General features: G+C 41.5%; 1 long non-coding RNA gene across 1 annotated transcript; it reads right to left on the bottom strand.

Annotated features, from left to right (window-relative positions):
* Nucleotides 1-11,375: 11,375 nt before the first annotated feature.
* Nucleotides 11,376-14,473, bottom strand: LOC121014212 (uncharacterized). Its single transcript, XR_005783110.1, has 2 exons — nt 12,896-14,473; nt 11,376-12,009 (listed from the first exon to the last, which is right to left on the bottom strand). It is a non-coding gene; the product is annotated as an uncharacterized LOC121014212 (long non-coding RNA).
* Between the last annotated feature and the right edge of the window lie 12,300 nt (nt 14,474-26,773).

The following is a 26,773-nucleotide window of genomic DNA, read 5'->3' as shown; positions in this document are numbered from 1 at the left end:
GTTCCATGGAGTCTGAGTGGGACTAGCCAAATGCTTCAATGGCTAAACAGTCTCATCTTTTAAAACCCATGCATGTGTCCTGGTAGTAAAGTCTAGAATGAAAAATGGAAATAAAAGCATGATCTCTGAGCACATTTGCCATTAAAAACAGAACCTTTTTCAATTCTTCCCACAGGGCATCAGCCATTCCCCCAAGGAAAAGTAAGGGAGACAGGAGCTGAACAACTTCCCTTGGTCTAAAGCCTCTTTTTTTCCATGGTTTATTTGGGGAGGTCCAGAGAGCCACTTTTTGCTACCAAGGGAGAAAACCTCTCTGCTCCCCGGAGAAACAACTTGTTTTCTTTGGTCTCAGCAGGTCTCTGCTTCCCAGGCTCCTTTTTGTTCACAGAAGCCAGCTCTGTGCAGCGTCTAAGCTGGTGGCTTTTACAGTTTCTACACGGGGTCCTTCCTGTGTAGGAGGCACTGCATGAGAAAACCCGGTTGTGCCAATGGAAGCTTGTCTCAAAGCAGATATAAGAATTCTGATACTATCTTGGATGGCCAAGAACCACCAGAAAGGTTTCATTGACGTGACTCTAATTCATCATTCCAACGATTCTCTGAGGTAGGTACTTCCAACTCAATTTGATAGATGAGGAAACCAAGACATAGAGAGATTAAACAAAGTCCCCAAAGCCACACAGGCAGGAAGCTGGGACTGCTTCCAGCACTCGGGCTTCCAAGACAGAGCCCGTGAGAAGCTGCAGTGTAAGCACACTGAGTGTAGTACATGTCATTGCCACCATGTCCCCAGGATCATGCCTCCTAGGCGGTCCCTGCCATCAGATAGCAAGTGGAAGGTCCATCTCTTGAAACTGATTATCCCAGGATGTGCTTAAGCTCCCCACACATGTTTTCCTCAGAAGTCTCATCATCTGGAGATGGGTCTGGCTGCAATGTTCACACATTGCTTTTCTAACTTCTTAACTCCAGAGCTGGCTTTCAACACTTCTTGGCAAGCAGGGGACTCTGGACGCTCCCTTCAGGGACCACAGGTTCCATTACTAACCAAGAGAATTAGCTCATCCGTCTCCCCAGCTTTCTTCAAAACATAGGGACATGCTCATTTAATAAACACGCCACTAATGAAAATTCCATTTGCTTTGTGAAACGTATCAACGGCTCCACTGGAAAATGTTCTCCCTTTAACATGTGCCTAAGCGCTCTGAGAAACGGCACACCCCCTTCCAGGCTTTCCAGACTACAGGAGGGTCAGAATAAGTCAGTCATCCGGTTGATTCAGGAGTATCTTTGGATCCCAAGACCACAGATTTGAAAACGAGAGGGCAGCACAAAACAGCAAGTATTTCTGGAGACCGGACGTTGTTCATCACTGTGCTAGGCATCCTGAGGCTACAGGACTCTCTGTATACTAAAACTCTACAGTATAAAACCAAGATGAACAATTTAAAACATAGCAAACACAGTACAAAAACGTATTTAATTAGGTGCAGAATTATGCGATGCTGGGGATACATGCATGGAATAAGGCCAATGAGGACAAGAACATGCAGGCAACTCTAAGGACAAAAATATGATTGATCTGGCACATTGGCGAGAGAATATCAAGAAATTAACTTCTATATGCACATGTCACAATCCTATGAAGGAGGTATTATCCCCATTCTTGAGAGAACATACCCCAAAATACTCTATGCAAATACTCTAACGTGGCTCATACAGAGTGCATCCCTCCAGAGATGACCTTAAACCTGACGTTGGCTTACCTAATTTACTTTCAAATTGAAAATAAAGAGGCAGTAGTAGGAATTCAAACTGAACTCCTACTTTTGACAAGAGCAGAAGCAATGAAAGCCATGACTGTAAAAAGTTTGGACAGAATTGCCAAGAAAGCTCTGGACAACTGGGTTGATAATATTCCATTTTGCGTAAATATTCATTTTTATAGATACTCACTCCAGACAGTGAATCAATACTCTTTGAAAGGAATCTCATCTGAATGCAGCGTATGGCTGGCCCAGAATTATTAGCTAAGCAGGAAAATTACAGAGAGAAAAATTAAATATTTCCTTTAAATTCATGCGAGTAGGAATCAGAACACTTCAGAAGCCTGAGGTGTTATTTTTTAATTAAGCGCGATAATAAACATTAAGTCTTCAAGCAACTTCTAAAGGGAAATGTGATCTTTCAGTTGAAAGGACCAGTAAAACAATCATCTTTACAGAGGAAGACTGGGCCTCCTCCAGGCCAAAGCACAGAGATTAAAGGCTTTTCTTATGCTAAAGCAATTGCAACCAAAAAAGAGCACATTTGTTAAACTCTCCTGCCCTCGCTTCTAAATCCTAAATTTAACTTAATTTCTTTATTCCATGTTTTCTGCTCTTTTTCTCAATATTAGTTGAATGAATTAACTGAGCAGCTACTATGTGTCAGTCATCGTGCTGCGGGCAGGGTATGCAGCAATGAACAAGGCGATGTGGGCTGATTCAGTGCCCCAAGTAACCAATCACCCCAAAACGTAGTGGTTTCAAACAATGATTTTATTTTGCTCGTGATTCTGTAGCTCATGAAATTTGGAAAGGGTAGTGCTGGGCCATTCTCATTCCATTCTCTTATGCGGCCACAGTCAGATGTTGACTTGGGCTTCGGGCACGTGAACGCTCCTCTGGGCTGGATGTCTGAGATGCCACAGCACATGGTTGGCAGCTGTGAATGGCTGATGGCTGGGAGTTCAGTGGGGCTATTGACTGGAACATCCACAGTGTGCCTTTCCCAGTACAAAAATCTCAGGGTAGCTGGACTTCCTGTATGTGGCTTCCCACTGAGCGAGTGTCCCAAGAAAGCCAGCCTATTTGGATGTCAGGCAGCATCATTTCTGCCACATTTTGTTGTTCCCAAGAGAGCCGTACGGCCAGCCAGGATTCAAGGAGAGAGGAAATAGGTCCCACCATTTGATAGGAGATGGGAAAGTCTGCATTGTGGATGAGCAGGTGAAAGGAAAGATATCATTGCGACAATCTTTGAAATATATAACCTGTGCCTGAGACTCACATGGTCAGAGCTCTGGAGGCAGGTGACTTTATACTCCTGAGTCAAGCATGGACATTAAAATGACTGCTGGGGCAGGCGTCCTGGTATGAGAATCTAAAAATCCGTAGAGACACCAGGTACACCTTTCTGAGGTTCTCTGGCTTTCCTGGGAGTGCTGCCAGGGAGAAGAATGCCCCTGACTACCACGGGTCTCTACTTCCCTTCTGATTTGGGAAATATTTCTCCCTTCCCTCAAGAGGACCCGGCATCGTCTCTTTGTGAGTTGAGCCTTTGGGGAACAAACACCAGGTAAAAGGTTGTACTCAGGAAGCTTCTCTTCCTGCCCTGCAAACTTGAAACCTGACAACACCAAGGTCTGGTTTCTTGAGATGGAGGAGTGGGGAATAACAGAAAGAGCACGGTCCAGTACAAGCTCTTCAGAGGGAAAGGGGTTTCGAAGAATAAGGTGGCATCTGTCACTGGGAGCTGTCCTAGGGCCCCAGTTGGTTCAAATTTTCTTCCAGATCAAGGGGGGAAGATGAAGCTACTGGACTCTATGAATATTCCTTGAAACTTTATGAAAAATGTAGGGGTACCACAATATGCTTTATGCTCCAGATGCCAAGGTATCAAAACGGAGGAGCAGCCTCTCCCCTCCTGCCCGGAGCACTGTGGCTCCCACATCTAATGTCCCAGCATCCACAACCTCACCTGAACATCCCAAGGGCTCCGAGGGAGGAGGGGACAGCAAATGCCCAGTTCAACGGGGAGGTTTTACTGGCATCTGGTGAGTAGAGGCCAGAGATGCTGCTAAACATCCAACAGTACTCAGATCAGCCCTGAACAACACAGAAATTTTGCCCCAAAAGGTAAATAGCAACAGCATTGGAAACGTGCCATAAATCAGTCCTGAAACATTTTGGTGGGACTTCTATGTCTACGTTTATGCTACAGAAGTCTGTTCATGGTTTTCTAGAAGGAACATGATAACCACTGAGATGTGTTCTCAGTTACAGAATCCTAGGCATTCTTTCTTAATCCAACCCCAGCCAGACCATCATCTCTCCCCTGTTTGCTATGGCTGCAGCTTCCTCATCGCCCTCCTTCCTGAAATCCCAAAGTAGGTGTTAGCTATTTATTGTTTGTCTTAACTATTTGCCAACTAGTGCACACATGATGCCAAACTCTGTCAGATGTGAGTAGAAAGAAAGAAGCTGAAATATTATTGTCAGTTACCATCTAATTTCTCTCCAGTGCTCTTTCTGCCTAGATCAGGGAGCCCTTCTTGTCTCATTGGCTCTTCCATGGGTCCTGGACCCACCTGGTCCTCAAACCCAGCCTGCTTCATAGGACACAGCCTTATTTTAGTTTAGTGCCCAACAATTTTAACACAAGGCAGATTGGTCCCAGTGTTGCAACAGAGTAACACTCAAAGGGCAATGTAAGCATCGGTGGGAAGAGATGAAGGCCACCTGGGGTGCCCTTAGCCTGCTAAGGAATAAGAAATAACTGACTGTGGAGTTGCATTAGCTATTTCATACTATTACACTTTGTTTTAGTGAATTATCTTTCTTAGAATACCAAATGGTCCCCTAATGGCCTGAAAGATTTGAAACACTTACAAAGCACTAACAGTTTTCTCTTCCCAGTCACTGGGAAGTCTGGACTTCAGACCTTAGGTTGGCCAACAGCCAGAACATACCAACTGAGAAGGACAGATTTGCAAACTCTGTAGTAACCCAAACAGGTTAGCCTCCGAGGTCAAGATGTGGGTTCTGTCAACATCATAAATTTGGACCTCTGGTGCACTCGTAGCCAACTTATTACACATATATGGGGAATCTTCCCCAATGTGCCTCCTTGTTATATATTTTTTGTTTCATTTTTCTAGATCCCTTTTCAGTTCTGTCGAGGTGACGCAGTCACTCTCAGAGAGATTACTGTCAAGAACTGTACATGGGACCCACTTGTAAAGAAGCGATGGCCAAAGAACCTGTCTGCGTAATATCGGGTAGTGGAGTAAGCTTCCTAAATATTAATCTGTGTCTCTAGTCCATTCTAAACTCAACAAATTCTTTCAGTTACACCCTGAGGAATTCTTTCCTCCCTGCAACTAAACAGATGTGAGTCATCCACTGGGAAAATACAAACAATGGTTGAGAATAACATGAGAGACAGGAAGAGTCCACAATTAGCTTTCCACTCACAGATATTACAAAAACATCAAAGACGGATAAAGGAGACAGGAGGAGTGGGCGGAACATCAACAACAGGGCAAATAGAAATAAATACACTTGACTTCTTAAGGGAAATAATGTTCTAGAGCACAGTAAGTCACCAAGGGGAAGCATACTCAGCCTCGAATTGACCCTCTCATAGCTATCCACACAGGGCCACCCATCTGTCCCTACTGAGGGTCCAGTTGTAAATGAAGATTGTCCGAGCCTTAAGAAACCCAGCCCAGTCTGTCCCTCTCCTGTCCTATGAAGACAATTACCAGAATAGAGACCACAGGGGAGATGGGGACATGAGGGCGACACTTTCTACCTTACCAAGTCAGTGCCATAAGGAAGCAATCTGAAGACCAAGCTAAGACCAAGAGGGGACACACATGCTTTTCAACGTTAACAAATCTGTGGAAGAGGGCACTTGCCGAATGCTAGGTTTTTCGGGGAAAGTCACAGCTCATTATTAACTTCTTTTTTTCATTATTGTCTTCCCCCTCCTCTGTTATTCTCTGCGTCTCTTCCCTTCTCTCCCTTCCCTTCCCTTCTCTTTTCTCCCACTCTCTCTCTCTCTCTCACACACATTCACACACACACACACACACACACACACACAAACACACACACACTTCTGACAATGTATAATCTTCCGTTTATCTTGACCTCTTTTCTTTCCACCCCATTTAACTTCTCAAATCTATCTGCCCTTAAGAGGATCAAGATTAAATATCAATATGCATAGGAATGCATAGCCATTAAATTGTCTCTATACGATTATGGGTTCCCTTCATAAAAGATTCCTTGCTTTAAAATGTACTCCCCCCCCTTTTTTTTTAGTTTCAACAGATAAAGTAACCTGAAAAATCCTAACTTGTATTTAAATTTTCTCAACTAATTATTGGTGCCAAGTAGTACTTCAAAGGAGAATTTTTACTCCAGTCTGAACTTTACACTTAACATACCACAGGGATAACAAGGGAAAAAATTTTAAAGGGTTCAAACACATTTATGATATTTAAAAGGATCAGATTTAAAATCTATAAGATCTAGAGGTGCCTGGGTGGCCCAGTCGGTTAAATGTCCAACTTTGGCTCAGGTCATGATCTCACAGTTTGTGAGTTTGAGCCTCACATCAAGCTCTGTGCTGACAGCTCGGAGCCTGGAGCCTGCTTTGGGGTCTGTGTCTCCTTCTGTCTCTGCCCCTCCCCTGCTCATGCGCTCTCTCTCTCTCTCTCTCTCTGTCAAAAATAAATAAACATTAAAAAAATTTTAATCTATGAATCTAAATGTTTATAGGCCAGACATCCCAGCTCTGTCACTCTTTAATTTTCTGAACATGCGGTCACTTCCCAAACCTCTCCAGGGTCCCACTTTTCCTCACCTTTAATATGAAGAGGTTAAATGACATAACACAGAATGTCTTTGCAGCAGACTTTCATCATTTGGGAGAAGGTTATTCCATTCCCTATTCTCTTTTATCCTTAATAATCTGTCTATGGAACTTCCCCTAGGTATCGTTCTGCTGCCCATTTTCATGCGAATTGCATTTTCCTGACCTTTTAGAAGAGTTGGTACCAGCAGACTGACTTCACGGAACTCCCTCTTCTGTTGTCCCCATGTTGTGTTATGATTTAACGTTCCTTGTTTCCTGAGATGCCCTTGCCCCATTCCTCCCCCACTTTTGTCTGTGTCCTTTCTTTTCATCTCCCTTATCCCTCTCCTGCTAACCTTGTCCCACCCAGAGGTGTCTCCCTAGTGTGGGCCCAGTTCTAGAAGGAAGCCATGCTTGCTCAGGCCTAAGAGCTTATGGTAGCAGGGCTCCAGATGCCTGTGATGGAATAAGGGAGCTCAACCAGCTTCATTCACTTCCCAGGGAACACCCACTGGCCATGTGGGGATTCTCCTGTTCTCAGATCCATCACATACACCAATGTCTCCCTTGGTTTCTCCCCTTTCTCTCACATGGAAGCCAACAGCACACAGCTCTTGTGGCTGTTGGTGATTGGTCTTCACCCCCCTATAGTTGGAGGTGCCTGGGGATCCCTCGTCACCTAACTTGGTTGATGTTGCTCCTGGGCTTTTGGTTTGGCTCTCTCATCGTGCTCCTCCTTTTTGTGAATGACTGGAAAATTCCCCAAGACTATACTGATGCCTCCACCACCATCCCAGAGCTATCATCACTGGGGGTTTTAATTTGGTCTTTTGAATCACAGACAGCATCTTCATATTGGCTGTTCCTTCAATTAGTTGTGCCTTCCGTGTCTTAAAAGCACAAATAAGTAAAATGAACAAATGAGGCAGCTATTGACTTTTCTAAGATAAATGAGCTCTGCTTTCCACAGCCCAGACAGCTCTGTGGTAGAATTGAGCTGCTCCTCAAATAAGGTAGGTAAGCCTGGCTTCAGCCTCCTGCCTTCAGCATGCACTTCCCTTTAGCACAGCATAAGCAAGCACAGGAAGAAGATTCGTGTGACTCTCTCCTGAGAGAGGACCCACTTGGCGATGGGTCCTTACTGTCCCTTGCCAGACCACCTCCAACCACATGGCTCCTCAGTTCCCAGAATGCCCCCTGCCTGTGCACAGACTCCATCAAAGGTCTGGATGAGGAGCAAGACATTCCATAGCCACCTCCACTGCTTTGGCCCTCTTTTCTCCACCACATCACACATAAGGCTTTCCTGAAGAATTGAATTACCAAGGGAATTACAAATCAGGGGCTGGTGGGAGGGATGATATGTGTCTTTCTGTATCCTAAGTAAGGCTTTTCCGTTGCTCTAAAAGAAAATGGTATCCAAGAAGTCAAAACACACAAAGAGCCTTCGTGGATTCTCCCAGCTCCTAATTGTGCTCTTCTGTACTTTTTGCAATATACTTTCTTCTCATCCCTACTCTCCTGTGAATTTCCACCACCTTTCTAGAAAACCTCCTGCCCTACCCATAGCAATCAGTCTTTGTAGTGATCTCCTCAATGCTCACAGAATATTTATGTTAGAATAAGTTCTGACATTTCCAGCAGAACAGAGATCAAATTTACCCCTGTCTTTGGTAGGTAGAGGTGCCCTAAACTCCATTCTCTTTGAGGTCTCTCCACCAGTGTGAGCAATAGTTTTGCTTCTCTCTTCTTTTCATTGCCCAAAAAGTAAGTGTTAAGTCAGTCAAACAGACCAAAGCATGCGCGCGCGCGCACACACACACACACACACACACACACACACACACCTTTTCCAAAAACAACATAATTCTCAGAGACAGTCAAGTTTAAAACCCAAAAGAACACACACATTGTTCTACCATGCCATGACATAACACCACTTCTGTCACAATGGGGTTTCCTCTTTACTTTGCTGTTCCCAGGATTTTGGGTTGGTCCCTCCTTCACCACTCAGCACTCCACACCCACATACTTTCAGACCTGCTGGTGCTGGAAACAACTTGTCACTGAAAGAGACACCTCACAAGGGTCATTTCCTTGGGTGACAAAAGATGCTACCAAAACTTTGAAATCACTGCCTTTAAGAATGCAATCATGGCGGGTTCTGGGGGTTCAGTGGGTTAAGCATCTGGCTCTTGATTTCAGTTCATGTCATGATTTCACAGTTCGTAAGTTCAAGTCCTGTGTGTTGAGATTCTCTCCCTCTCTCTCTCTCTCTACCTCTTTCTTTCTGTCCTTCCCCCACCCCAATGCGCAGGCACACTCTCTCTCTCAAAATAAGTAAACTTAAAAAAAAAAAAAAAGAATGCAATCATGAGTAAGTTTGCAAATGGTAGTTACATCTCAGAGAGTATTCACAGAAGTCTATTCAGCCCATGTTAAAGCTCAGTGATGGAAATTATGCCACTAGCCCAAGGGTGGGTCTAGGAACAAGAGCCCATGTGATCAAAGAATAAAAAAAAAATACAGAGGAAAGTTGATATAGAGTGTTCTATCCATTGCTCTGTAATAAATTATTCCAAAACTTACCACGTTAAAACCATAAACATTATTACTTCACAGTCTGTGGGGCACTGGGAGTGGCCTAGCTGGGGGGTTCTGCTCTGGCTCACACTCACTCACATGGCTGTTGACCTCAAAAGAAAAAAAAATGCAATCAAGTTCTTGGGCAAGAGCCATCTTCCTCTCCAGTCTAGGAAAGAAGGGAAGAGTCAAAGTCACTTTCATTCTTCCATTTACATTCAGCAATATCATAGCACGCTGTAGTGCTTCTCATACTTGGTACTGAAGACACAAGCCACTTATAGATACAATATAAGCCTGTGTTGAAGAAACCTCTCCTAGTAGCCCAAGTTTTCCCCAACCAGCTGGATGCAAAGGATCTCTCAGAATCAACCTGCCCAGGAGCGGTTCAGATCCGCTGCTTCCTGGACTCAGTTTTGTCCTCTTCTCTCATGAAATCAATTTGGGAACTTGGCCTCTTCTTCCCATCACCAGATGCCGGGTGCCCTTCTCTATTTCACTTGTGCCTCTTCTTGCGATGAATTATCAAGATGACTCTATATTTCTCCTGAAAACTTACAGAATTCTCTTTCCCAAAGTGTCCCGTGCAAGAAGGTAGCAACAGCCACAGCACCTAGTGATACCCAACCAAAGAAGTTCTCTTTGAAAGAAGCTTTCTTTTAGGAATAGTATGAAACATTCAGAAAAGGTTCGTCTTGGGAATCAAAGAGATCTGAGTTTAAATCCCGGCTTTGCCAGTTACATGTTATATAACCTTGGACTTACCTCATTAAGCCTCCTTACAGAACATTGGAAAACAAGAATAATAATACATAACTCAAAAGATTGGGTCATAACTGACTTTATATCTGCAAAGAACTCCAATCTGTGCATACAGCGTGGGACAGATACGAAACTGCCACACGTTTGGTCGCAAGAAATTCAGTGATTTTCCCAAAATCAGTAAATCTGATGTCAAGTCCCCACTCGCCAGGGGTTGAGAAATTAAATCTTAGGTTCTGGCATAAGTAACATTTGGACTGAGCTAAACCCTCAATTGCCAACAGGAAGTTAATAATGTTCAAAATTACTACGAATTAGCCTAACTGCGATTTCTATTACTGTATGGAAATATGGGTATAAGTACCAGAAGAAATAGATGGAAAGGGGTTTCTTTAGGAAGAAAAATGACATAGTGATTAAGACAGAGAACAGTTTTTTATTGTTATAAAATACGTGCAGACATCCATCCTATAATAAAATTGACTATAGAAAAGACATCCATTTACTAGTTTCCATACACATAGAGTTTCCTTTATATCTATTATCTGTACTCAGGGTCAAAAAATTCTACTGGTTTGGAATCCTTAAGTGTTTCTTTGTACAGAACATTTTGCAGTTAGGCAAAACAAACTTACAGAAGCATGGAAGGCCATGACATAAAGATTGCCCAAGAGTTCCATGCACCAAAATATTTTCCTAAGCATTACCTGGACATCAGTCATTGTTCCTTTGTCCAAATTCTACCATGAATTCTGGATCATTAGACAAGTTGCTTCACCTCTGTGAGACTCAGATTTCTTATTTATAATGTTAGACCATTCGAACAGTTTTCTTCCAAAACCTGATATTATTTCTGTCTTTGCAATTGGCTATCAGAATGGAGACTGAAAGATTTCTGAAGCCACTTTCATATTTAAAGCATTGAAAGCCGAGCAGAGAGGATCTTTGTGTTTTCATCTTCCATTCCCATTTCTTAGATCCTTGTGATACGAAACAGTATGAGTTTCAGGGTCTGATGAAATCCTCTCTTGCCTCTCTCCTGGATTTCAAGAAAATAATCTAAAGACAGACGCAACTGGGCACTGTGGGATCTGCAGATGGCTCATAAAACATAAACTGAGTCACTAACACAGAACAAGCAATGGACAGAAAGAAACAGCTTGAGATTAGATGTCTGAGGATTTTCCAAGAAAAACCAAGAACTGCATCTTAGGGTGCATTTGATACTGATGTTTCTTTCTTGATATCATATTGGGAAGCTTGAAAACCTTCAGTATTTACAACACCAGTAAATACTAAAATTCATTGTCTTAAATAATTCAGAGGAAAGAGAGCTTGGTTTTATTGTATGTTGAATTACAAATTTTCAAAAGTTAGTTTCAAAAATTACTCTGCAGACAAGATTTACGGAAGTATGGTTTATTTTAGGGTCGGCTCAAATATTTTAAAACAATCGTGAGATTATTGTAATTTTTTTAAATAAAGTATGTTTCTGTTTAAAATCCTGTAAACCTTGATTTCCAACCAGGTTTCCTTAGAAGACAAATATTTTTGTTGCTATCGTAAATCTCAAATGACTCTTCCTTTTTCAGATTTGCTCTGCACTCCCAGTTCTGGGGCCATAAAACCATCCACACAGACATGCAAAAGACCTATCTGGTCCTCCGGGGTGTCCCTTTTCTCACGAAGCATTGCTCAGAATTCTCCTCAAAGGCATATTCTCCAGCGATTCATACAACCTTACAATAACTCAAGAAACTGTGCATCCATAGCTCCTTTTAAGAGGATATACCACAAATTTCCATCATTACAATTAAACTTACTTTTCCCCCCAAACCCTACTTTTCTCATGAGCCTCAACTTCACTCTTGTGTGCCTCTCACACAGTCTGCCTTTGCTTGGCAATAACATCTCACAAATTCTTTAATGGCTTTTTGTTTGCTTGTTTGTAAGGCATTTAGCACCACCATAGAAGTTTGTCCCCAAATCCTCTGCATTTCCATAGCATCCCGGCATTTCTTCTCTGTTGTATTTGTTCTGAGCAGGAAAAAAAAGAAAGAATTTTCTCTCCCAGTGCCTCAGTTACTGCAGTCAAATACCGGCACAAAGCCTTTTCCTTTGGGACATCGAAGGAAAATATTTTCCACTTGGGACCCCCAAGCTCCTTCATAGTTCCAGTCTTTCTTTTCCAAGTTGGGAAATAGTAGACATTTACGTTAGTCAATTCAACAAACATTCCTTGACTGGCAGACATGTTCCCACCAATGTCCCAGGGGCTGGAGACATCACAGGAGCAGGGAAGGCCAAGTCTTTGTCCCCAAGGAAGCTAACACTCTAGGGAGAGACAAACAACAAAAAATAGAGGGTTGTGTAATGTCAGGTAGAGAACAGCTAGGGAGCAAAATAAAACACAATAAGGGCATACAAAGTGGCGGGCGCTACCTCAGATAGGATGATGGAAGAGCTCTGTGAGGAGATGGTATTTGAACAAAAGCCTGAATGAAACAAAAAGTTCAAATCAGGAAACGTGAGAACATAATATGGTATTTCGCACACGTGGTAAATATAGCTGGGCTGCAATTTTCCTTCTGGGCAAAGAGAAACTTACTAAAACTCCTCATTTCGTTTTCCGCAGACTAGTGTTACCACTTCCCCCAGGTTTAACTACATACTTCCATTACTCAAATGAACATTGAGTGCCTGTTGTCAGGGGGGTAGACACCCTGCGCCCTTGTCCACTGGAGGAAGAATTAAGAAAGAGTCAAGTCGAAAGGGAATGTTACAAGTCCTTGTAGGGAATAGTGTCTTGGTAATCTATCACTATATAACAAGACAACCGAAAACTTAATGAATTACAGCAATTTAATATCTCTCACGATGCTATGGCTTGAGGGACTCAGCGGGACACTTCTGCTCTACTTACTCGGGGTCTCTCACGTGGTTGCCATCATGTGATGAGCGAGTCTGGTGTCTTCTGAAGCTCGAGTGGGCTGGCGCTTCCAATCTGGTATCGTCCATCTCGTGCCCGTTACCTAAAAGCTCCTCAGTGACGCCTCACTCTTCATGTGGCGCCTGGCCCTCCGACTCCCTTTGCGTGGCTTCTGTCCCCAGCAGGACACTCAGACTTCTTGCATCCGGACTGGCTTCCAAGACCACAGAAGCAGAAGCTGCCTGGCCATCTAGCGCAGCTTAGGTAGTATCACTTCTCCCACATTCTATTGGTTAAAAGGGCGCCACAGCACCATTCCTGGTCACACTGGGAGGGGACTGCACAAAGATGTTAAGTAGAGGCAGAGTTCACTGGGGGCCATCTTTGGAGACAGCTGCCACCTACAGCAATCTGATGTGACTTTGCCCAAGTCGTATGTTTAGTCAACGGCTGAACCAGAATTCAAGCAACGTGTTTCTTCGTTCTGTTTTCCTTTTTCAACCTGATCTGAGCCAAAATTCTTTTTGAGCCCAAAGTAAATAATATGAAGTTCGATGACACAAAATGCCATGAATTCCCTATACCTCCCACTTGGTCTCCTCCTTTCTAAGCCAGAGCCTTCCTGCAACATGCTGTTTGTTTTGTTCAATTATGGTATATATGTATGCTATATCTCTAATTATAGTATATATATGGTATGGTATATATATGTAATATATATAATTATGGTGTGTGTGTGTGTGTGTGTGTGTGTGTGTGTATTCATGTCCAGAAGCACTTATTTAACAGTGTTTGCAGCTCAGAGATAAGTTCCAGACACCATCACCAGTATTTCAAAGAGCTACTATTCAGATACATTAGCCAAAACGTGAAAGATAAGGCAAAGAGAAGTCATGTCTTTTCAATGTCATACTAGGGCATGCCTTAATAAGCCTGCGAAAAGAATATTCAATTATCTAGGAGAACATGCCTGTGTTTGACTTTGCCGTCCATTAATTCTATCCTCTGATAGAGATTTCTGTCCAGGAGAAACACTAATGATTTCTGCCTAGCACATAAAATAACCCAGAATTTTTGGTTTTATTTGCCCTGTAGGGCATTAATGCATATCCAACCTAGCAATTTATTCTAACATTTTTTTAAATGTTTGTAAATAAATACTCAGTTCCTCAAATCCTCTGTGAGCCAGCTTTTCCATCTTACTGGCTTCTTCATTAACGAGTTGAAGAAATCTTTGACACAAGTTCATTCTACATTTCTATGAGAGTTAGGTTTTCACCTTTCTGGAAATTATACTTTGACACTACAAAGGTTCCAATGGAACTTCCTGGGGGCAAGAGACCGAGGGCAGCAGTGGCTGACACAGGCTGTGGGCCATCATTCTTGTCTACGCAGAGTTGGTTGACTGTCTTATTTGGCAGTAAAATTTTGCCAGAATTATTCATGGGAGCTTCACTTCACAGTGCTCAAGGCTCTTATTCTGAGATTCAGGCAGCTCAGGAAGGAAAACGCTGAGCGCTTAAATTCCAACTGGATTTTTACTACCTGGAAGAAAAACACCAAGATGAGCAAAAGGAAAGAGCAACCAGCAGAACTTTCTGGAGAAAGGCCACCATTTCTACTAATTCAATACTGGAGTCTTTGGCTTTTGATTGAAGAAATTAGCAAGCCCTATGTACCCATAGCATAGCACGTGTGAGAATTACTACAGGAAAATCTCACCTAGCCCCAGGGCATGCTTTTCTATGGCTCCACTCAATGGCTATTTTGAGTTCTCAAGAAGTGTAGAGGAATCTAGCACTCTGTCCCCACCACATTATTGGGTGGGTTTTCCTCACAAGCACATATATTTAGCAAAATCTCATGCCATAAAAGTGGGAGTAGAAGACATGTGGTGTATTGTATTTTCCTCCACCTGAGCTTTATTTCTATTTTGAGTCCCCGTTGTGTTGACTAGTGGAAACACAATCTGATTCAACTCAGAGCCAGTTCTGTTCCTACCCCTATGGGTGCAGGTACAGTTCAACAGGATGTTGAGAATGCTGGGGCACTGTGTGTGGCTGGTAGTCAACATGGCCTTTCTCCTCTGGCACCTGTTGGGCTGTGGGTAGCTGCTGTCACTATACCCCTCACTTCCGGCTTCTGATCTCCCCCAGGGCTGACTTCCAGCTGCATCCTGGGGACTTGGATCTCCCAGAAGATATAGTTCTGTTCTCACATCTTTCCAGGGATTCTGAAGCTAGCTGCTCCTGACCCATTCTGTCTAGATGTCCCACATAGCTATTTCTACTCTACGGCTCTTAAACCACTAAGAGTAGTTTAAGAAAAATTATCCACAACTTGAAAATAAGATGAAAACATGGTTTAGTGCTCTTTAAAATTAATTGTGGAGTATCATCGAACAAGCCCTCTTATAAGGTCATCTGATCCTCTATCTAGGATAGTGTTTCTCAACTCTTTTTCATTATCCCTTTCCCCAAAGAAAAAAAAGTACTTACATTCCAGTTTAATTTTAATTAATTAATATAGGATAATTAATTTAATTAATAATGAACTGGTTGACTAATTGGTATAATTTACCCTTAATAAGAGAAAATAAATAATCAAGAAGAAGATTGAACTTTGGAGGGCCACGTACACTTGTAATACCGAAGATTTTTTTTTGACCACCAAGAATGAATTTTCATTCCAAGGTGCAATACCACCTCTCAGTTGAGAATTCATCATCAAAAGAGAAGCAACTTTGGCTTACTAATTACTATTAATGAAGGTCCCGAGTCTTACAGGAAATTGGTAAGTTGCACATTATCTTTGTCCAATAAAGTTTAAATTATTTAAATTATTTCCATTCAATAGAACAGATAATCCCAAAACTTAGGATAGTGTTGCCCTATAAGAATGCATTATTCACTGACAGGTCAGTTTCTTATACTCTCCTTGAAACGAACTTTACCATCCAACTGGTTCCTTTATTAATGAATTAAATTCATTTTTGTCACATGCTCACTATATATTTCTACTAGAGTTATGTTTTTAACTTGGAGAAAATTATATGTTGATATTTGCCATTTTAAGAAATTGTAACCTAGGGGCCCCTAGGTGGCTCCCTCAGTTAAGTGTCTGACTTTGGCTCAGGTCATGATCTTACGGTTCGTACGTTCTAGCCCCACGTTGGACTCTGTATTGGCAGCTCAGAGCCTGGAACCTGCTTCGGATTCTGTGTCTCCCTCTCTCTCTGCCCCTCCCCTACTCATGCTCTGTCTCTGTCTCTCTCTCAAAAATAAATAAACATTAAAATAGTTTTTTAAAAAAAGAAATTGTAAACTATCTACAAAGAAGATCGCATAGGTCCTCTCCGTTCTCAGATCCCTACCGTCCCCAACTCATCAGGAACCGGCCAGGGTGGGGGCAGAACATGGGGCATCTAACTTTCATTATCCTTTCTCTGACATTTCTCCATCCCTATCTTTGATAATCTTTATCTTCTATTAGAAGTTTGGGGATAGAGAGAGTAAGTGAATTTCACTGGAAAGAAAAAATTTTTCTAAGGGTCATTCAGGGCTTAGATTTCATGGCTCCAACACCCAGGTCTTAAGAATCAGATCAAGTTTTTGAACCTCAAAAACCAAGAAATTAACTATTTTGTTTTCTCCTTCTGCTTGTAACAAACTGTACCCATGGTAAGATGCTTTGAGGTCTAGTTTGAAGAAGAAAGGATTGGAGGGTAAAAAGATACCACCAAGGAGGAAGCAACTCAATAAATATAAAGATGTATTATAGGTAAATAAATAAAATAGGATAAGGCTATTTTTCTACCATTAACAATATTAATAAATGTTTTATCTCTATAGGTTAAATCAGGCTACACACTGTTTAACTCTGAAAGTCATGGCTGCTGACTTGCTGGAGGTCATTTACAGTTTTTAAAGAGACTCCAGACAGAAGACTTAACAGAGTTGTGGATCTTAGGAGACCCAGGACTGTCGGTATCTGGTGCAGGAAGTCAGAGCATCAGTTCCTTTGGTAATGCTCTCTTTTTCTAATCTATGTTATCCAAATGAGAGCACTGGAAGTAGAGAAGATACTCTCTCCAACCTTGTTCAGTTGTCTCTGAGTGTATCCCCCCCGAAATAAGTGGGTAATAGGAAAGATTGTTTGTCAAATTATTTCTCCTCTTTCCTTTGCCACTGAGAAAACAAACCCTAGGGAGCCAGTCTGTGACATCCTCAAAGGTTATCCTGGCTGAACACAACACCTCTTCCTGTACTTTCTGCCTTTTTCCTCTCACCACTTCCCTAACATACACGCAGCCCATGGCCATCCTTTCCACAGCGACATGCCCCCATAAAATGATCAGGGGGTTCTGCACCTCAGGGAGACTCCCATTCAACGCATTACCTTTCCCAGGGTTCTAAATCCTGCCTTTAACTGTGCAGGCTTTGGTAACCAGTGCAGAGTATTTCAACCCTCAGTGAATGGGGTAAGGATGTCGATGTGGGAGCTGCCTGAAGAGCAAAGCTGACTCTACGATCTCCACAATAATATTGTCAGCCGGCAGTAATAAGGACAAGTGACTCCAGTCCCCCAAGGGATATGCTAATGTGTGCCAAGTTGATATTCTTGGCCGGCACTTTCACCTCTCACTTGGGGTTCTAATAGAAATCCAAGTTCTAGCAATTCCTCTTGCACTGCGAAGGGAAAACATTAACAATATGGAGGGAGCACTGAGCGCTTCGGTACTTGTGTGCTAGTGAGCCACTCTAGTGCTGTGTGCTGCCATCTCTGTCCCCCTGCCACGGGCAGAAGGGAAACCATGAAGATACAAAAATGCAGCACAGTTAAGAATATCAAAATTTAACGCAAAGTATAGAAAGACAAGTACCCAAGTTGAAAAGTGTTTTTAAAATAAAAGACTGGCTTCTGCTTCCAGCCATAACAGAAATATAGGTATTAGATTTATCCTCACGAGGAAACAATGTGGAGCGAATGATTTTGGACTCAAGACACCAGACAGCTTGGAAGAGGTGAATGCACGAGGTCAATTTCACATTCTCCCTAGCTTTCAATTTGGTGCCACTTTTTAGATTTTTTTTTTTTTAATGTTTATTGATTCCTGAGAGAGACAGAGTGTGAGCGGGGGAGGGGCAGAGAGAGAGGGAGACACAGAATCCGAAGCAGGCTCCAGACTCCCGAGCTGTCAGCACAGAGCCCGAAGCAGGGCTTGAACTCAGGAATTGCGAGATCATGACCTGAGCCGAAGTCGGATGCGTAACAGACTGAGCCACCCCGGCGCCCCTTGGTGTCACTTTTTGAATGAATCATAGCACAGAGAAATAAAGACCAAATAAAAAGTGTCATGATGCACAGAAAACAAAACTTCATGGCTGCTTTAGGGTAGCTGGGATTTGTGAGGCAGGGTGAAAGCTAAAACTAGAAAAGAAATAAGTGGAGAATATTTTTTTCAAGCTTGGGGTAGGGAAAGAAATTTCAGGATACATACACGTCTTAATTATAGGAAAAACTGATAAATTGGATTCATCAAAATTAAGATACTTTGCTCTTCAAAAGACACCATCAAGGAAATTATCAGACAAACAATAGTTTGGAAGAAAAAAAATATATATATATACACATATACATATATATGTATATATCTCTGTGTGTATATATATATTCATATATGACAAAGGACGTATATATATATGTATATATATATATATTATAAAGAACTCTTATAACTCAATAACAAGAAAGCCCAATTTTTTTTTTGAGTGGGCAAAAGACAGATACTTCAAAAGGAAAATCCACAAATGGTTAATAGATACAGAAAAAAATGTTCAACATCATAAGCCCTCAGGTAAATGAGGAAAGGAAATCCATAATGATACCACTACATACCCACCAGAATTGTTAAAATTTAAAACACCACTGCTAAATAAGGATGATGAGTAGTTGAAACTTTCATACATTTCTGTTGGGAAGCCACATTGCACACCCACTTTAGAAATGTGTGAGTGATTTTTGAAAGTCGCTGACTTTGGTTCAGGTCATGATCTCACAGGTCTGTGGGTTCAAGCCCGTCATTGGGCTTTGTGCTCACAGTGCAGAGCCTGGAGCCTGCTTCAGATTCTGTGTCCCCCTTGCTCTCTGCCCCTCCCCCACTCACACTCTGTCTCTCTTTCTCTCTCTTTCACAAAAATAAACATTCAAAAAGAATAAGTAAAAAATAAAGTTGCATATAACATCTACTTTTAAGACCCAGCATTTCCACTGGGTATATTGAAAAGAATTGTATACAAATGACCACCAAAGGTATGTATAAGAATTTTCATAGTAGTTTTCTTCAACTGGAAACAATGCAAATACTCAGTAATAGGAGTATAGATAAATAAATTGTAGTTTGTCATAATAATGGAATTTTGTTCAACAATAAAAGAATCAACTCTTGATAGATGCTACTACATGGCTGAATCTCAAAAGCATTATGCTGAGCAAAACAATCCGGACATAGAAGAGTTCTTACTGTATACTGCCAATTATTAAAAGTTCTTAAAGAGGCAAAACTAATCAAAGGTGGTAAAAATCAGAGCAATGGGTGCCTGGTACAAGGTGCAGGGATTGACAGGGAAGGATACAAAGGAACTTTGGGGTGATATCCCAGAAGTTGACACAGTTGTGAATTACACAGGTGTATATATTTGTCAAACTCATGATACAGTGTGCTTAAGATCTGTGTATTTCGTTGTAGGTAAATTATACCACCTTGATTTAAAAAAAAAAAAAAAAAAAAAAGGAAAGCAGAGGGATGCCTGTGTGGTCCAGTTAGTTGAGTGTCTGACTCTTGGTTTTAGCTCAGGTCATGATCTCACAGTTTGTGAGTTTGAGTCCTGTGTCGGGCTCTACGTTGGCAGTGTAGAGCTGCTTGGGGTTCTCTCTCTTTCCCTCTCTCTCTTCCCCTCCCCTGCTCACTCTCTTTTAAAAATAAGTAAACTTTAAAAAAAAAAAAAAGGAAAAGAGAAAAAAACCCTCAGGCACAATAAACAAAAGAACAATTCACAATGTGGGAATTGCAAGTTGGGAAAGAGTATGACCCCAGTGACAAAAGTAAAACTTTATTTTGCAAATCAGAAGGTTTTCTTTATTTGTTTTCACCAAATTGATTGAAGACCAATCAATTGGAGGCTGACAATCAAAAATGTTTTTGATGATAGATCATTGTGTATTTTTATCATAAAACCCAGAGGATTTCAAAAAACTGGATGGACACAAGACTTCTTCTACCCATATGTACTTATTTATGTTCTAATATTTCTCAGAATTTTATTTCTATAAAAATTAAAAAAATAGGAAAATACGAAGGGAAAAAGAAGAGAGAAGTCTAGGGTAAAGGATTTGATGGCGCACAGCAATGAGTTAACTTCTTTCTCTGTGAACCACAGACTACGCTTTCTCATCCCATCCTTTCATCTGTTCTTGAGGTCTTTGAAGTCAGAAATGCAGAAACCAAGTCCCCAACAATGTGGTTGTTTGTAGCTACCATTTCTTTGGCATACACACAGCATCCTCTCTCTTTTCTAGTGGTGGTATATTAATAGTCTTCATTGCTTGGCTAACCATGTTGCTAGAAAATGAGTCCAGTATGTTAGGGAAAAGGAATGAACACAACTGTGTTAAAACAACAAAGCATAAATGCCTCATTTTTCCTAGGGAGTAGAAACATGTTAAGCCCAGATTTTATTTATTTTTCCAAGTGGCATCTGAGAAACTGTTTGTCATGCCAAATCCTAATGCGGCAAAGATTCAAAGGGATTTTTGTCACTTATCGCTTAAAACCCAACCAAGGTGGCCAGTTCTTAACATCGGAGATAGCCTCTTATACCGCACCTTCTCTTAGTGGTCAAGAGACACCCGTTTCTATTTTTTTTAAGTTTCTGTCATATTAGGAAATTTTTTTAAACTCCAGAATAGGTCACAAAACTGCAGAATATTTTTAATGGTGGCACTTAGTGATTAACACTATTAATACTATTAACACTGATAATTTGCTGTTAAAAAATCACCAACAAATATAATTATGAAAGTTCCAACATAATTATAGCATTTATGAAAATATCTTTCATGATGCACTTCTGGCCATGTGCTTTGATAAATGAAGTACATGTTTAAGATTTCAAAGCCAGAGGGTGGCTTACATGTTTGGAGTTAACATCAAAAGTACCTATGTGAGACCGAACTGTGAACTGAGACAGACTCTACATATTTCATGAGATTAACTCAACCTAGATCACAGATCTAAATGCCAAATGCAAAACTGTAAAACTTCTAGTACAAAAGATGGAAAAAAAAGTACATATGACCTTGGATCTGATGCTGAATTTTTATACGCAGCACCAAAAGCACAATTCGTAGAGAAAAAAAAAAGTAGATTTTGCTAAAATTAAAAACTGTTACTCCAGGAAAGACATGGTTTAAAGAATGAAAGCATAAGCCACAGACTGTAAGAAAATATTTGCAAACATGTCACTGATAAGAACTCATATCCAAAATAATCAAAGAACTTTGCAAACTCAACATCAAGAAAACAAACAATGCAGCTAAAATGGGCAAAAGATCTGAACAGGCATTTCATGAAATAAGACATACAGGTGGCCAATAAAGCATATGAAGAGATGCTCAACATCATTTGTAATCAGAAAATTACAACCTCAAGCAACGAGATACTACTATACACATATTAAAATGACCAAAATCCAAAAAGCTTATAATATCAATTGCTGACAAAGATGCAGGGCAACAGGAACTCTCACTCACTGCTGTTGGGAATGCAAAATGGTACAGCTGCTTTGGAAGACAGTCTGGCAGTTTCTTTCAAAGGTAAACACAATTTAAACATAAAATTCAGCCATCACATTGCTAGGTATTTCCTCAACTGACTTGAAGACTCAGATCCACATGAAAGCCACCATGTAAATGTTTATAGGAGCATTATTCGTACTTTCCCCAAACTGGAGACAACCAACATGTCCTTCAATAAGGAATGGATAAACGAACTGGCACATTCATACAATGAACTACTATTCAATCAAAAGCAATAAGATATTGAGCCATGCAAAGACATAGATGAATCTTAAATGCACATTGATAGGTGAAAGGAGACAGTCTGAAAATACTACATATTGTACGATTCCATTTCTAGGTCATTCTGGAAAAGACAAAACTGGTAAGCCAGGAACCAGATCCATGACTGCCAGGTTTCCTAGAGGGGAAGGGGAAAAGAGTTGCTGAATTGGTAAAATACAAGGATATTTTAGGGTAGGGAAACTATTCCATAGGCTACTGGAGCAAGAGATACATGACACTAGACATTTGTTTAAGCCCATAGAACTTTACAGTATAAAGTGGGAACCTTAATATATAAACATGTAAACAAATCATTTAGGGGATCGAAGGATATGAGGATGGAACACAGAACATGACAAAATAACTGAATTAAAAATGTATGAAACAACTTCACTCAAAGGGGTGGGGAGAAAAGGTGCTGACCTAAGTCACTTTGGAAACTAGTGGGGTCTGTAAGATGAAGGGCAGAAGGAACTTCACGTGAGTGCTGTGCTTTAGCAAAGCTGTTTCCCATGAGGGTCTGAGTTAACAATCCGGAAAGTACTGTGCATGCACGCTGGAATCGAACAATTAAGTAAATGATTGGCAGATGGGGGGAGCCAGATTTCTCACTGTTGGAGTGGAGATGTTACAGACAGACAAGATTAGAGAGATCCATGTGGCAATGTACCAGAGCTAGAGACAGAAGTATGAGCTCCTGTTTGGTTTACTATAGAAACAAATATTGACATATAGGAACGTTCGTAGACGAGGGTACATACGCACATATATTGCCTTGTTCTGTGGCTCAGAGGCCCCAGAAACAACAAGAAGCACACAGTAGCAATGAGCACCCTTCCTCTTGCCCTGCCCCCACCACTTACCCTAGACACTTCATCCTGAAGACTCACAACGGACTAAGTACCCACTTCTCTGATCTCTAAGTACTCCGTGCAACTCATTTTCTCCATTCCCATGTCCTGAGATGATCAGATAATAATTTTGGGGTTTTTTCAGCCACTCAACAGTAAGCTCTCCACTGGCTGGGAACTATGTCTTACCACCTTGCATCATCAGTCGTTAGTATTGTATTCATGGGAGGAAGTGTTGCACTCAGTTCCAAAGCCCTATGTACCTTCCAAGTTTCTCAATCTTAATCTGAGCAGGTAGCAAAGCCTCTCCTCTCCAGACCCAGGTGGGTTTGCTTTTCTTCTTATGAATTTGCGGAAATCAGAAGAAACAATGCCAACAAACTGCCACTTAGGTAAAAAAAAAAAAAAAAAAAAAAAAAGGTTTATTGCCTTTAACCATAAAAATATCTATTCCAATGAGAGTACTATGCCTCAGCAAAGCTGGGTCCCAACATCTAGTGGCTTTGGCAGGTTCTGTGTCCAAGCTCCTGCTGCTTCCTTTTTGTTTGCTTTTAAAGTTTATTTATTTTGAGAGAGGGTGTGCATGCATGTGCACACACACACAAGTTGGGGAAGAGTAAAGAGAGGGAGAGAGAGAATCCCAAGCAGGCTCCACGCTCAGCACAGAGCCCAACACGGGTCTCGATCTCATGACCGCAAGATCACAACCTGAGCCGATATCAACAGTGGGACCCTTAACCAATTGAGCCACCCAGGGTCTCCTGCTGCTTCTCAATCTAATTGTACAATCATTGAAAGCCCAGGACCCATCCCATTGAGCACAATCAAGAGAGGATCTCAGAATGGAGTGCTGAAATGGGAAAGGGAGTTCACAGACCGGTCCTGACTTTCATGACCACAACCATTTCTTTTGAGTGAGTCGTTTCTGTGGTTTCCGAAGGACCAGAAGGCTGCCATTCCAAAAACTGGACTCTCGTTTATTAATCTGCATGAGTCCATGACAAATTGTTCCTCTGATTCTTAGAAATTAAGAGGGGAATGGAAGTTAGAAAATTAACTTTTATCAACTCAAAACATAGAAGAATCCAGATGAACAATACTTCTCTGCTCTTTTCTTTTGCCAAAACACCATCCCTACAACTCTGGGCTGAAAATATCAGACATTTTCCTGTAGATAGCAGTTGGTGGGCTAGCATCCAAGGCTACAAGTGTGAACTGAACGTATATGTGTACCAAGCATTCAAAACCACCCTCAGAGACCATGATGAACATGGGCGGGACCCAATATAAATATCTTTTCAATAAATGACTAGATAAATGAATTAATCTTATTGACTAATAGTTTTATAAGGGGGAGCTTGGCCAAGACAGGAATGAAGAATGCATTTTAGGGCAGAATGGGAAATAACATGGGAGCGAAAAAAGCAGTATTAAGTGACTTAAGAGTGGCTTGATATTAAGTAAATGCAGTGAATTTTGGCAGAAAAATTATAAAATATATTCTTCCCAAAGAGTTACGAGGGTTTAAGTACAAAAGTGGTCCAGAAATCACAGAACGATTTAGCTACTGGGAGAAGTATATGAACAAATCAAACTTTGGAACAGTGTTGTGAAATTTTATGGAGAGACAAAAGGGTTTCAACAGAATAAATCCCTTCTTTTGTGGATCAAACATCACTCTTGCCTTCCATAAACTCCACCCACGATATTTGTGTTTGTTCTGTATTGGGGTCCAGGCAACAGTATTTTTCATAAGTGGTCCCAGTTCATTCTTATTTGCAATCAGGGTGGAGATGCTGTTATATACAAACTGCAGATACAAAAGGCAATAGCTCTTTCCCAGGAGCACAGCACAGTGAGACAGAGCACAGTCAGATCTTTTCCTGACCCATTTTATTTTCAGTCTTTTACTTAAAGGTTAGTAGCTTGATATTTATGTGATCACTATGCAGGCAATTGGTTACTGGGCTGCTATTTTCACTCTGGCCTGGTGCCTCACAAGTATTAGGGATGGTTTAGAACCCCAATCACATGCTACAGGAAAGTGTACATCTCTCTGCACCTCACTGGGTCTGTTTGCCTTGAAAGCATTTCAGAAGCAGGGAGAGAGAGATCTGGGGTTGGGTGTGGGCACAGAATGCCAGGTGATTTGAACCCAGTTCTGGCTTTCTCGATCCTCACCCAAAGCCTTTTCTGAGACTGCTTCCTCCAGCCTCTTGGAACGATAAACTCCTGGAAAGCCCCAACATCATCAACGACTTGCAGAGAGGGAAACAGGTTCATGGAGAGGAAGGGTCTTGACTAATCCAGGGACAACAGACAACCTGAGCTAGCCCATACTCCCCTGCCCCCTGGCCATCCTTCTCTAGGATGAGCTAGGAACTTGGGCTCCCCAAATAGTCCTCTCCATCCCCCTTGGTCAGGTTGAGGGGTGCCATTTTTCTGAGCCATAGTATTCTGGTCTGTGAAGACACTCAGGGATGAATTGTTCCTAGGTTGAGTTTTGCAGCCCTAACCAACTACCTCTTCATGCAGAGGCAGACAAACAGCCACACAACAGTCCTGTGTGCACAGTGCTCATGGATCACATGGCCATGGAGTCTGTGTGTTCTGAACGTGCCATGTGATCATTTCAATCCTAATTGGAGCACTAAGCCTGCATATCTGATGTTTGAGGGCCCTGGCCCACAAACAGGCTGAATTTGGGGACAGAGATGTCTCCTTTTACATGGCTTCACTACTCTTTCACCTTGCTATCCTCTCCCACCCTCAACAGCCCTAATCCCCCGACCACACTTCCAGATAGCTGTTCAGTGCAAGGTTCCAAGCCTGCTCTCTTCCTCGTCCATCGATGGTTCTACTCCCGACACAATAAGAAGTCTGAGAGGAAACAGTGCAAGGCTTGGGGAAGCCAAGCAGAAACCCTCACACCCCCTAGAAGGCCCTCACCCACAGCTTCTCAACACCCCCAGCCAAAAGCAGTTGACTACTTATCTAATTGCATGTCAGACTGTCATTGAATAAGACTATGCTTTAGACCTCTGGATGTTTAAACATGTTTATTTCATTTGGACTTTAAAAGCAAATTTCCTCTTTCTGAAAATAATTCATAGGTTTAATTTGAAAAATATTCAGTCTTCAAAAGAGCTCTTGAGTGTCTTTCAATTTTTTTGAAGTTCAAGTTTCACAGAGTAAGAAAGGAAACCAACTGATGGAAACAAAATCCACTGAAAAAGGTAAAACATGTCCTATTCAAATGTAAACAGAAGGCAATTTAAAGCATATTTCACAGATAATAGATACCATAAATCCTTGTCTGATCCATTAACAAATAATTTTTCTGATAACAAACAGCTGAGTTTTATACATAAAACCCCCGAATTCCTATTTTAGTCTTACAGTTCACATAGATTGATCAAGGCGGACTGCCTACTGATGCCAGTGGGATTTCCCCGAATTCTGTGCACTTTCATTTCTAGTACCGGCATTGAGAGAAATCAGGAAAGAGTCCTTGGCTCTGAATCAGGTATCTAAAAAAGATTTCTCTCTATTTTTCTTCCATTTCATTTCCCCTTTGCCCTACCTTGGTCAATGAATGAGAAGTTATCTTTAGACAATCATACTTGAGTTTCCGTGGTCTAGTTGCGGTTTATGTTGTTAAGTAGTCTGCCTTCAAAAGCAATTATGCTAAGCGAGAGAAGTCAGAGAGAGACAAACACCGTATGATTTCACTTACATGTGGAATTAAAAACAAAAGAAAACAGAAACAGACTGATAGATACAGAGAACAAACTGGTAGTTGCCAGAGAAGAGGTGGGGGGGGGCGGGGAAGGGCAAAATGGGGGAAGGGTATTAAGAGGTACAAGCTTCCAGTTATGAAATAAGCTAAGTCACAGGGGCG

Source organism: Herpailurus yagouaroundi, unplaced genomic scaffold (genome assembly GCF_014898765.1).
Source record: "Herpailurus yagouaroundi ecotype Mexico unplaced genomic scaffold, PumYag 201, whole genome shotgun sequence".
NCBI lineage: Eukaryota > Metazoa > Chordata > Mammalia > Carnivora > Felidae > Herpailurus > Herpailurus yagouaroundi.
The sequence above is the reverse complement of the archived record's forward strand: the minus strand, read 5'-3'. Positions and strand labels throughout refer to the sequence as shown.